Source organism: Anser brachyrhynchus (assembly GCF_964034855.1).
Source record: "Anser brachyrhynchus genome assembly, chromosome: 7".
Classification (NCBI taxonomy): domain Eukaryota; kingdom Metazoa; phylum Chordata; class Aves; order Anseriformes; family Anatidae; genus Anser; species Anser brachyrhynchus.
The window spans coordinates 36295666-36307260 of record NC_137701.1 but is presented as its reverse complement, the minus strand read 5'-3'; the positions used below and the strand labels follow the sequence as shown (position 1 = coordinate 36307260).

Genomic DNA, 11595 nt, shown 5'->3' with positions numbered 1-11595 from the left:
TGTGTGGTTTGAAGCCCCTAACTATTACAGTGCTGGGTAAAACTTCCCAGGGAAAATAGAAACAGAACAGTTTAAAATTATGTTTTATTTGCAAAAAACAGACTGAAGGCACTGGGTGCTGGCTGGGCGTTATATGACAAGGCAGTGTAAAGGGTCATTACAGACCTGTTTACAAATGTTTGAGTCTAAAGCATTTCCTTCCAAGTTTGTGACATTGATCTTTCAAGTTTTGGAGAAGACACTTGTACCATCTTCAAGATGCTTTCAATGTCCCAGGCATGTTCCATGCTGTAGGTTTTCTGGGGGACTCAAAGGTCTCACCCAGCATAGGAGGAGGTGGCCACAAGAAAGGACCTCAGGGTTAGTAGCAAGTGCATTGCCTGAGATCAGGTTGGGAACCGCTCCTGAAATTGTGCAAGCTAAAGAATTACTTTTCTATCTATTTTGCCAATTGTACATATTTTTCTAATTCCAAAGTATTTTCTCATGATATAGTAAAAAGTAAAATTAAATAAAATAAAATAAATAAAATATTGCAATAACTGTATTATAATAAATGTAGGCTGGGCTTTCAGTTAGAATTATAATCCTTTCATGCTTTTGGACATTCCCAGGTCATCAACTGTAGACGGGGAGCATTTAATTTCTCTTAAGCTTCTGCTTTTAAAATTCAGCTAATTATCATTAAACCCAAGAAATCAAAGAACCCACAATAGCTCCATAGACACAATTCACATGTTTATTTAACCATTAGCTATGATTACTTTAATTGTATAACTTCATTAGTCTTTCTTTTCCCCATTTAAAAGTAATATGGAATCTTTAGGTAATTATAGTGACTAACTAGTATTGTCCAGTAGTAGCACTAAGTAACACTAAGATATTTTAAATGCAATCTGATAACAATCTGATGTGAAATTAGCTATAAATATAGCTTCAAAGATACTACTTTTTAGTGAAAAGCTAAAATATTGTTGGGTGTGAGTTGACCTTATTGCACCAAGAATAATTTCCTGTGTGCTACTCACAATGTGTGCTTTTCTTCACTAAACCAATGTATTTTGCATATAAGAAACTCTTGTTTAATTCTGTATGAACAGTTACCTAAGCAACCTTGTTAACATCTGCAGATTTTTTTTTCCAAAGAGGTTTCTATATATATTTTACTTAAAGTACTTATTTCTTGAACAAGGAGTTTTTTCTAAATATTTAGACCTACATTGATATATAGGTGTATAGATATTGTTGTAGATATATACATATATAGCTTTTATATACAGATGTATGTATACATATATAGTATATAAAAGTAGTGTGACAAAATTATATTTTGTAATAAAAAGAAACTTGTACCAAACCCTGTTTTGTTTCTAGCCTTTCTTTACAAAATATTTTATAATTAAAGGAAGCAGAAAGTGCATCGCAATATTAGAAATAAGCCACAGTTGTAGATCACCGCCAAATAACTTTAGATCAGTATGCTGATCTCCAAGTTAAAAGAGTTTTTCCCTCCAAGTAAAACAGCAACTTAAACATACCCACATCCATCCTTCCCACCTACACCATGTGCAGAATAACATTTCCTAATACAGATTTTTGGGAGGAGGTTGGATTTTTGGCTGAAAACACGAGAGGCAATGGTTTTGCTTATGTTCCTTTACCTGTCCCACAACTCCAGATTTCATGTCACTTCATGATATGGGAGTCATGAAGTGGAAGATACATCATTTCTAATCTGGCTGAGGGCAGCAGTGCTTCTTACAGATCCTCCAGCTCTTCCAGGCTTTTCTTCCTCCTGTATTTATTTTGTTTCATGTTCAGGCCATTTTAAGCCTCTCTGCTCTCTCAAGGAGTTCAACATGCAAATATATTAAAAATGCAATCCGCTTTCATAGTCATATTTCACTGGTTTACTAACTACTTTGCAAAGCAGAAAAAGGCTTTTCTGGTAGCATGTGACCATTAAACTATTCAATATCTAAGCCATGAAGACTTAACCAACATTTCCTGCTGAGTTATATTTTGGCAAGGTTTCCTAGCTGCAGTGCAAAGGCGATGTCTCTGTATGTGGCAGGCTCGAGTGCAGGTGGATTCAGGAAGCATAACACCAAGAGATGCACTGTATGTAAGGTACAGGGCTGGAAGTAACAGATTTGATCACAGCAATTTTGTTTTTTATTTGTTTTGTTTGTGTGTTTTTTTCTGATTTTGTTTGTTTTTCATCTCTATTATACAGATTAAGTCAGGCTTTTCTTTAAGCATAGGCAAATGCTGAGCACAGGAGACGGTCAGGGTCAGCAGTCAGTCTCTACTGGGAGCCTGCACATGCAGGTGCACCCAGGTGTTGCTTCCACCTCCTTATCTGTCCTTCTCTACACTAGGTTGGGGTTGAGAGCAGAGCAGAATTGGCCTTGCACTGCTGCTGCACAGTGCTGGAGCTTGTCCTTGAGCACTGAGCTCAGGAAGCAGGGAATAAGTGACAGGTTCAGATTTTCCAAGTCATTGCATCTGTCCCAATTGACCAGAACATCAACAGAAGATGAAAGCCAAAGCAGAAGAATTGGAGGGGTTTTACTTTTTTCCTGATGAAGACAGAGCTCTGCAGAATATCTTCAGAGAGATGTCGGGAAAAAAAAATGCCCAGCTGATGTTTTTAAGTGAAAGAAAACATTGAATCACAACTGTTTTACAAAGATAATCTACAAATAGCATATAGTTCGTTAGGTACATTAAAAGCAAACAAACAAAAAAAATCTTTTTATTTGGCTATCTGCTTAACAGCACTATGACATTTAATCAAATCTCTGTGGCAGTGAACTTAGTGGCTCCCTTAATGAAAGTGACAACATGGGATCCTTGAACATAAAAGAAGCAACAGTAGCCCAACAATTTTCACAAGATGGTTAGGACAATAAGATGACCAGAAGGAGAAGAGATATGCAGACACTTTGCTGCTGGCAGGCACCCAAAGCTTCCTGAACCTCATGTACTTTTCCTTAATAAATATGTCATTTCAATACCAGCCATGGTAATGCAGTGATAACAGCAGGAGAATAACTCTCTTTATAATTGTGCGAGACATCCAGATATACTCCCCTGTCTCCCTGACTAATGTTTCCAACATGACTTGTTAGCTTCTGCAATGATCAAGCAGCTATTAAGGATAAAACTGTGTTAACCTTTTCAAAAATTAGAAGAGCATGACTGTAACTGGAACTACAATGGCTTCCCGGAGACTAGAACAGAAGGGTGAAAGATCATCCTGCTGAGATGTTAGTAATGGATGTGTTATTTATTTAGTACCTCTGAAACGCATATGGAGGATGCTGCCCCATCCAAATGCCTCCTCCTCACTGTGTGAGTGTAGTGGGTTTACGTGGCAAGGTTTTGGTAGCAGGGGGCCATAGGGGTGGCTTCTGTGAGAAGGATCTAGAAGCTGCCCCATGTTTGGTAAGGGCCCCACTGCTGACCAGAGCTGAGCCAATAAGTGATGTTGTTTTGCGCCTCTGTGAGAGCATATTTAAGACAGGGAAAAAAAAAAAAAAAAGCTGTGCCACACAGCAGCTGGGAGAATGAGAGGAGTGAGGAACAGCCTTGCAGGCACTAAGGTCAGTGAAGAAGGAGGGGGAGAGGTGCTCCAGGCGCCGGAGCAGAAGTCCCCTGTGGCCTGTGGTGAGGACCATGGTGAAGCAGGCTGTCCCCCTGCAGCCCATGGAGTACCACGGTGGAGCAGGTTTCCATGCTGCAGCCTGTGGAGGAGACCACGGTGGAGCAGGTGGACCTGCACCGATGGAGACTGCGGCCTGTGGAAGACCCTTGGAGCAGATTCTGGGCCAGACCTGCAGCCCGTGGAGAGGAGACCATGCAGGAGCAGGTGACCTGGCAGGAGCTGCTGCCCGTGGGGGATCCAGGTTGGAGCAGTTTGTTCCTGATGGATGGACCCCGTGGTACGGACCCATATCTGGAGCAGTTCTTGAAGAGCTGCTGCCTGTGGGCAGCCCACGCCAGATCAGTTCGGCAAGGACTGCATCCCGTGGGAGGGACCCCACAGCGCAGGGGACAAGAGTGACCGAGAAGGAGCGGCGGCAAAGCAGTGCTATAGACTGACCATAACCCCCCTTCCCCCCTTCCCCTGCGCCACTCGGGGGGAGGAGGTGGAAGAGGGTGGATGGGAGGGAAGGTGCTTTTGGTTTCTCTCCTTTGTTTCTCACTTCTCTAGCTTGTTAGTAATTAGCAATAAATCTTACTATCTCCCTATGCTGAGTCTGTTTTGCCTGTCACAATAATTACTGCACGATCTCCTCATCCTTATCTCAACCCTTGAGCCCTTTCCATTGTATTTTCTCCCCGTTCCTCTTTGAGGAGGGGCAGTGAGAGAGCGGTTGTGGTGGAGCTCGGCCGCCCACCCGAGTAAAACCACTACAGTGAGTGCTCTAACTTATGTGGGCAGGTAAGTAGAAAGATCCCGGATTAGGTTTTTTAAGACAAGTAAGTTCTTTCCCCATTTAGTTTCCCTCCCTAACACAGTCTAGCAGATAATAATAATAATAATAAAAAAGAACTCCTGAGACTCTGAAATTAAACACATTTTTCTTAATTTTGAATTTAAACTTGACCTCAAACCATCTTAATTCCAATCAACCCACCCATAGCAGTTTCTTTATACTGGTAACCTTCAGTCAGAGATGCATGAATTAGGAACTAACATAATACATATCATAGCTATACCTTCAACAATGTCAATGAGGTGCCACAAAGAATCCTATAAAATGACAACCTAGAGGTTCAGGATATTCAGAAATGTCTTGTATGATGCTAATGGAAAGCAAAAAAACACCCTTGACATGCTTAAACTGTAATAAAAGGCAGGTCTTTGTTTACTGATAAGTATAATCTGTAGACTACAAGTGACAAACAGGCAATAAATCATGACTAGAAATAAGAATAACTGACAGTCCAAAAATACACTAACTTGGTCTACAATGAAAACCTTTTTGGATTTGTTTTGTTAAATAAACTTTTTACTGGAGTTATCAGAGATACTGATAGAATAAAGCTCATAATAAAAATAGATAACAGCAGCCTGAAAAAATACAGAAATGCAATATAAATCCCAGGCACATGGAATATTTATAAGGTCTGACTTCTATTAAAGTAGCAACTCAGTTGCATTTTTGAGATTTTAATATCTGAAGTAATTCATTGTCTTCCCATAAGGACCAGTAAAAAGATCTAAATGCGTGTGTCCCTATTAACTGTTTCCCTCTCTCCAGTCAGGTTAGCAAGCACAGTGAACCACCCCTTTTGGAAACTGGGGCTGTTATTTGCTTTGATGGAACAAAATGGAGAAAGCAACATCCACAAGGAAATATATGAAGGCCTAACCTGCCCTGTGTGCAAGTGCTTCATAATGTAGGAGCTGCTGTTGTCTCAGAACAGCTAAAATACAGACCATAGAAATTCAGGCAAGGGAGGAGTGGGGAAGGCAATGAGGAAAGGTGTTTGATTTAGAGATAAAATATAAATTTCCCTGTGAGCTTGGATGTTTGTAGTAATTTCCAGTCTCAGAAATTTGCCCCAAATGGTCAGTTCAGCAGTAGTTGACTTCCTCACCCTGATGGCTACCAGCAAAGTACAATCAATTCCAGAAATCACAGAAAATTGAGGTGGTTCCCATGAAGGAGTGGGGTTCATGTGGGCTACCCTGGGCACCTTGCAGCGAAAGAGCAGTCACAGGTGTAAGTCATTTCTCACTGATTCTCAGGTTATTCTTTTCATTTTATTAAGAAACTCAAAAACAAAACAAGCCCACACTGTTACACAAAAGCATTTTGAGCCCTAGGCAAGAATACAGTTTTCTTGTAGCATCTCTTCTTACTTTATCTCCTCTTCCCACAGCCAGTGAAGTAACAAATAAACGTGCATCTGCCACATTACACACAAGGCACCTTTCTCACCTTGCACCTCATGCAAGTCTTCAAAACTGTGGGGCAAAATCAGCTTCTCTCATATCAGTGTGAACAAGGCAGCTATGTCCAGGGATATTATATTTTATGTATCTCTTCCGACACTGGAGTCAGCCTCCCATCTGCTCAATAAAACGTTTGCCTATGAAAAGAAATGGAGGAAAAATAATCTGACTATTTTTCTTCATAGAGGACAAGTTGATACTTGTATTTGTTATTAACAAGTTAATATTTATTCTGAACTAAATTTATACAGAGTGGCACTGTTCGCCCAAAGGGGGATGGATACTAGGTTGTTCTATCCCTTCATTCATGCAGCTGAGAGGTAGGTAGGGATGTGTGAGACCTCAGCAACCCCAGCCCTTATACTAAGAGATTTAGTACCAGAAAGAGATGGAAAGGTAAAGTTTGCTGGAAAAAGGAACCCGAATGGAATAATAAAGAACTCTCGTCAGCTAAAAGAAATAGCAGAGCATCATTTCTCAGTTTGGTGTCTGGTTCCAGCTCTGATCAGAGCAGAGCTGTGAGAAGCTGGTGCTGTACCTGGGAAACTGAAACCTCTTCCCCTTCAGAGACAGTCCCAACATTGTGTTTCAGCTGAGGGCTGAAATATTGCAGGCATAAAATTTCTATTGAACTGGTACGAATATGGAGTACCATAATACTTGTATGTAAATTATTAGAGAATAAGAGGGCAATACTAAAACTATCAGCTAGAAAATTACTTCAGTACTATAGCATATCATTTTTTCAAACATAAACTTTGTGAAGTCAGAGATATTAAGAGAAAATTCTATAAATCCCTCTGGTAATAAGCAATAGAATTAAAACCCAAGCAAAATTAAATTTGAGAAGATTAATGTTCCTTTTTATATTTTGATGACAACTATAAACATAATGTAATTTTGTGAATTTACTGCTTTAAAATGCAAGCTGATACCCCACAATGGTGCAATTTAAGTCACAAAGCAAATAAGTACTTTTTATTCTAATGTCCCCACAGATAAATTTTGCAGTAGTAATGAAATGGCTTTGAACTTCTTAACTACCATTTAATACAATATAGAAACAAGTAAGTAATTTATAATTGAAGCCTTGCCGTATTTAAAACAGGTTGCAGTGGATTGATAATGGCTGCATATCATCACAGTAGCTGTCCCAGATACCTAAATGCAAAGTCTGAAGGATCCCCTCTCCAAGAAGATTACATAAATTTCTGTGGCTTAAACTGCATATTTCTTTTCCTCAGTCCTCTGAGATATAAGCACTTTAGTGGCAATAACCTTGTTAAGTCTTTTGAAAAATCTTTACATAACCCACAAGGACTCTGAGTTCAGTGGAGGATGAAAGGAAATAGGAATCCAGGTGGACCAGTTAGAGCCAATATTATGTCCTGGAGCAAGCAAAGGAGGACCTGGAGAGCTCCTTCACAAAAATGAGGACTATCTTGCATTATCAGGTTTGTATACTGTACACATGCGATGACCACCGCAATCACGTGGATGAACACAGTAAAAAGAGAAAGAAAATCCAAAAGGAGCATAGGGAAAGACCAGGTAACATAACTAAGAAAGACAATTTTATAAGAAGGTAAAATGTGAAGGACATGCTTAGACACTATGCAACTTCACCTTGAAGTCAAGTGGCAAAGGGCAACTCATGCTGTTTTCCTTAGTGCTGTACTTATACTCACGGTATCAGGGTTTTTCACAGTCAGATAAAACTGTACCCTTGTTGAGTGAAAACAAGAGTACTGACCAAAGAATGAAAATAATTTCTCCACTTGTTTTTATGTTTAGAAATTATGCTAAATTTACCTTAACTGAAACTTTCTCTTTGGATATCTTCTACAGAACATTTGGGGAAAATTGACAACTTAGTTCCACTTCGTGTCTTTTTAAAAAAATCTAGTTATGCTTTAAAAGGCGCCTCAATGATCAGATCTCCCCATTTCTGAAGTCAGAATTTTCTTCTATTGTTACATAAAATGAAAACACAAAAGATCGTCTAACTTTTTTCCACGTGCATTTGGCCTATCTAGAGAAAGTAATGTTAAAAGGACATTCTACATCTATTTTCCTTGCCAGTATTATTATTTTTTTTTTTCAGAAATCAGTTCTTGCAGAGCACAAATGTGCATAATAATCCACTCGGATGAATAAGCAGTCAAAACAATTAGAAGTGAACAACGTCATATCGTTGCCATAGAAGTGACAAAGTCATGCTGCAACCTAGCTGGTTTCAGGAAACTCCTTAGGGGATTTCACAATTTAAGGTCCTGTTTCCTGTGAAATTACAGCAAAACCTCCACGAGCTTCACAGAAGTGTGTCTGGCCCTACTCCAGCTGCAGCTGGGTATGTCAAGGAGGGAGGAGACCAGGACAGCATGAGCTACCAAGGGCAGGGAGAAGAAAGAGCCTCAGTGCTGGCCACTTGCTTGCAAATAAATCCAGGGAGTCTCGCTAACAAAAGAGTGGTTTTACCATGTCGTGCCAAAGGAGTTAATGGATCTGAAGAGGAGTCTTCACGCAGTGGCTCCAACATCCCCTGGTCTCCAGAGCTTTCCTCAAGGGCAGGGATCAGCCAGCCTTGGTATGGGACTATGCCCAGAAAATAGTTTGGGGTTTCTACTAGAAGGCTTTACCCCAGCCCAAAAGCACTGAGTCTTAGCACTGCTTGGGTTTTACTGCCTCAGCTGGTTTTACTTTGTTTTGGCAATTGCCCTATGGTCATCCTTGGAGAGTTTTTGTCCAGTGCTAGCTCACTGTTACTCTGACTTCCAAACTAATGAACATATTGTTAGTAGTCCTATTGAGAAGAAACATATGCAGCAACCACCACTGACATCCCTATGAAAATATTTTTAAATGCAGAATTATAGCAGTCATTAAATATTTAATATTAAGTAACCTATGGGAAATTTTATGTATTCTACTTGAAGAGAATACCTACAGTAATAATGAAAAGGTGAAAAGAAATGAAATAGCTGGTCCATCTGAAAGCATGTAGCAATTTTAACTTGTATTTTATATATGAACCCATAAAATTTATACAGAAGAAATTAAATGTATAAAATGATTTATAGGTGGATTAAAAAGGCTTGCAATTTTTTAGTTTCATATATCTTCATGAAAACAGTTATAAATCTCCCTAACCTAAATTGCTTATCCAAGTTCTACAGAAACAGCATAAACAGAGCAAGCAATTATCTGTAATAAACTTTTTCTTTAATATTTTGGCATTCACCCTTTTATAAAACTACGTATCATAATTTATCTTGTACAGTATTAGAAAATCAGATTTTATTTGCTAGGTTCACATATTTTTTTGCATTTGTGCAGAAACTGTCAGCTTCCTGGTAGGGTAATCCACTCATCAAGTGTTAATAACATAATAATGCAATATAATTTATACTTCTGCACATTAATTTATATATATAATTATGTTTCCCCCTCCCCATACACTCCAGTATTCTCAAAACTCTAGAAAAATCCCTTGCTAAGTTGAAGCTTGGAATAGTTGAAAATTCAGTTTTCATTGTAGCCAGTGCTGATATTTTAAATGATAATTTCCTGGGGTTCAGGCATTGAGTTTTACACTGAACAGAAGACTATGATGGTTTTTGTGGCTGCCATCTAAAAACGTTCAATTTGAATCAGTGTCAGCTATGTTGAAGAAAATCTCTACAACAGTGGAAGATGTGAGATTTTTCAGTAAAGCGATTTTAACTCTCAATCTACATCCTAAAATATGAGTAAAGTGTTGTCATTTGCTTGGGAGTAGCACATAAAATGGAGAACCAGGGCTCTGTGAAGTACAGAATAAAATTCAGAGTAAAGGTGGTACAGGAGCAGAATGATATCAATGCATACCCGGTTTGACAAGCAACAATATTTAGATCAATTGCAATAGATGCAGAATGCATTGCATATATACTGTGGTATTAAAAAAAAAAAAAAAAAAAAAAAGGCCCCAGAAGTCTGGTTTTAATAAAGGAAAAGACAAATTTCTGAGAATAAGTTTTATCTTGATGTAAGAAAATCTGTGCTTAAGTTGTATGAAGATTTCAGAAGAGAGAACCCTTAAAAATGGGATGGAGATGTGCCAGCATTAGGGGTCAAGCCTTGAGGTGTGCCACCCTGGTTTTCTCCTAAGGACATTTCCCCCTGGAATATACATTCAATTTAAAATACACACCCCTCCTGGCACATTAATGCATGAAGTGGTGTTTCTACAGAGTGTTTGCTCATTGTCACATTCCACAGCCTGGATTCTGCATGTTAAACTCCATGCAAATTGCTCGGATTTTGAAGTCAATGTAGACAGTTTTGCCTTGGGTAACTGTAGTTTTGCAATCAGCTGCTTCATGGACACACACCAAGTTACTGCTGGCGTGGATGGTATCAGAGACAGACCCTGGAGGCTGCAGACTCCAAAAGGCAGCTCGTAAATGGGGTTGTCTGATACTGTTATCGGTAGCCATAGACAGCTTTTAAAGTCTGTGGGCCTTCAGTAGCTCAGACATATACATCCTGACTGCAGCCCACACAATGCTTCACCTTAGCATGAAATCAATGTTGGCTCTTGTCATGAGGAAGCTGGCATAACTGATGGCATAAATCTGTATGTCTAATACCCTACGTACTGGATAAATTAGAGCAAACCACACATCTATTTGATGTATCATTTTGCTCCTCAAACAAGGAAATCAAGATTATAGTTACAGTTATAAAAAATGCAATTTGCATGTTAGGCAATTTGTGCAACCTAAATTGGACAGACCAGCCATGCATCTGAGTTCATTTGCAGCTAAATATCAGAAGTTAGCAGTGATTCTCATGTTTTTCTGCAAGAGGGAGGCTTTGTAACCTGCACAGAAAGAAGCTGGTTTTCTCAGGATCCCTGGGCGTTCTCCTTTGCCTTCTTTGTCCATGGCATGGGAACATTTGTGGGTTACCATCCCAGGAATTTCTCTCTGGGATGAAGAAAAATTGACAAACTGTCTCTAGTCTATATTAAAAGAGCAGTCTCTTACGTATAAGAGATCATATTGGTTCCCTGTGCTCATTTCTGCCTTCTACACATGTAAAGAAACCTCTGAGCAGTGGTACCTTTCCACCATGACTCCTGAAAGGAGAAGGATCAAGCAGATGCTCCACATCTTCAGTCCAATTCATTTTATCCTAGTATAAAAAAAACAGACCACCACCACCAAAACAAACAAACAAACAAACAAAAAACACATAATTTTTATTTCAAACTATTACCATGTCTCTTTGCTTTTAGTTTTAATCTTTTTAAATCCTTCTGCTAGATACTGTTAACAGCAATGTCCAGATTCAAACAGCAAGCTGACCTCTTTAAAAGAAAACCATTTCTGTCTCGGGCATCCTTTGTGAATTCCTGGGATTAATGGTATTTTGCTAAATTCTGCTTACAAACAGTGAAATAATTACACTAAGCTTGTCATTGCTATAAAGTTAAGGTACCTGGTTAGAACTTGCTGCCCTCTGTTTTCCCACCTGCAAAAGCTGATTCAACCGATCTTAAAAGCTTTCAGAAGTACCAAGATACAGTAGGCTGGGTAACCTCTGTTGTTCCTGTCCCCAGCTGGGGCATCCCTGAGGCA

The 11595-nt window shown here is 39.2% G+C and overlaps 1 long non-coding RNA gene across 3 annotated transcripts in view; it reads right to left on the bottom strand.

Annotated features, from left to right (window-relative positions):
- Positions 1 to 3886: 3886 nt before the first annotated feature.
- LOC308198229 overlaps positions 3887 to 11595 on the bottom strand; it is a 48401-nt gene continuing 40692 nt past the window's right edge. The window contains exons 5-6 of one of the 3 annotated variants that reach the window (XR_013953753.1): positions 11078 to 11149; positions 3887 to 10941 (exon numbers count right to left, since the gene is read on the bottom strand). This is a non-coding gene — a long non-coding RNA (uncharacterized lncRNA). Of the gene's footprint in view, positions 11150 to 11595 lie in introns of all 3 variants that reach the window. The other 2 variants (XR_013953754.1, XR_013953755.1) reach the window with 2 other exon arrangements.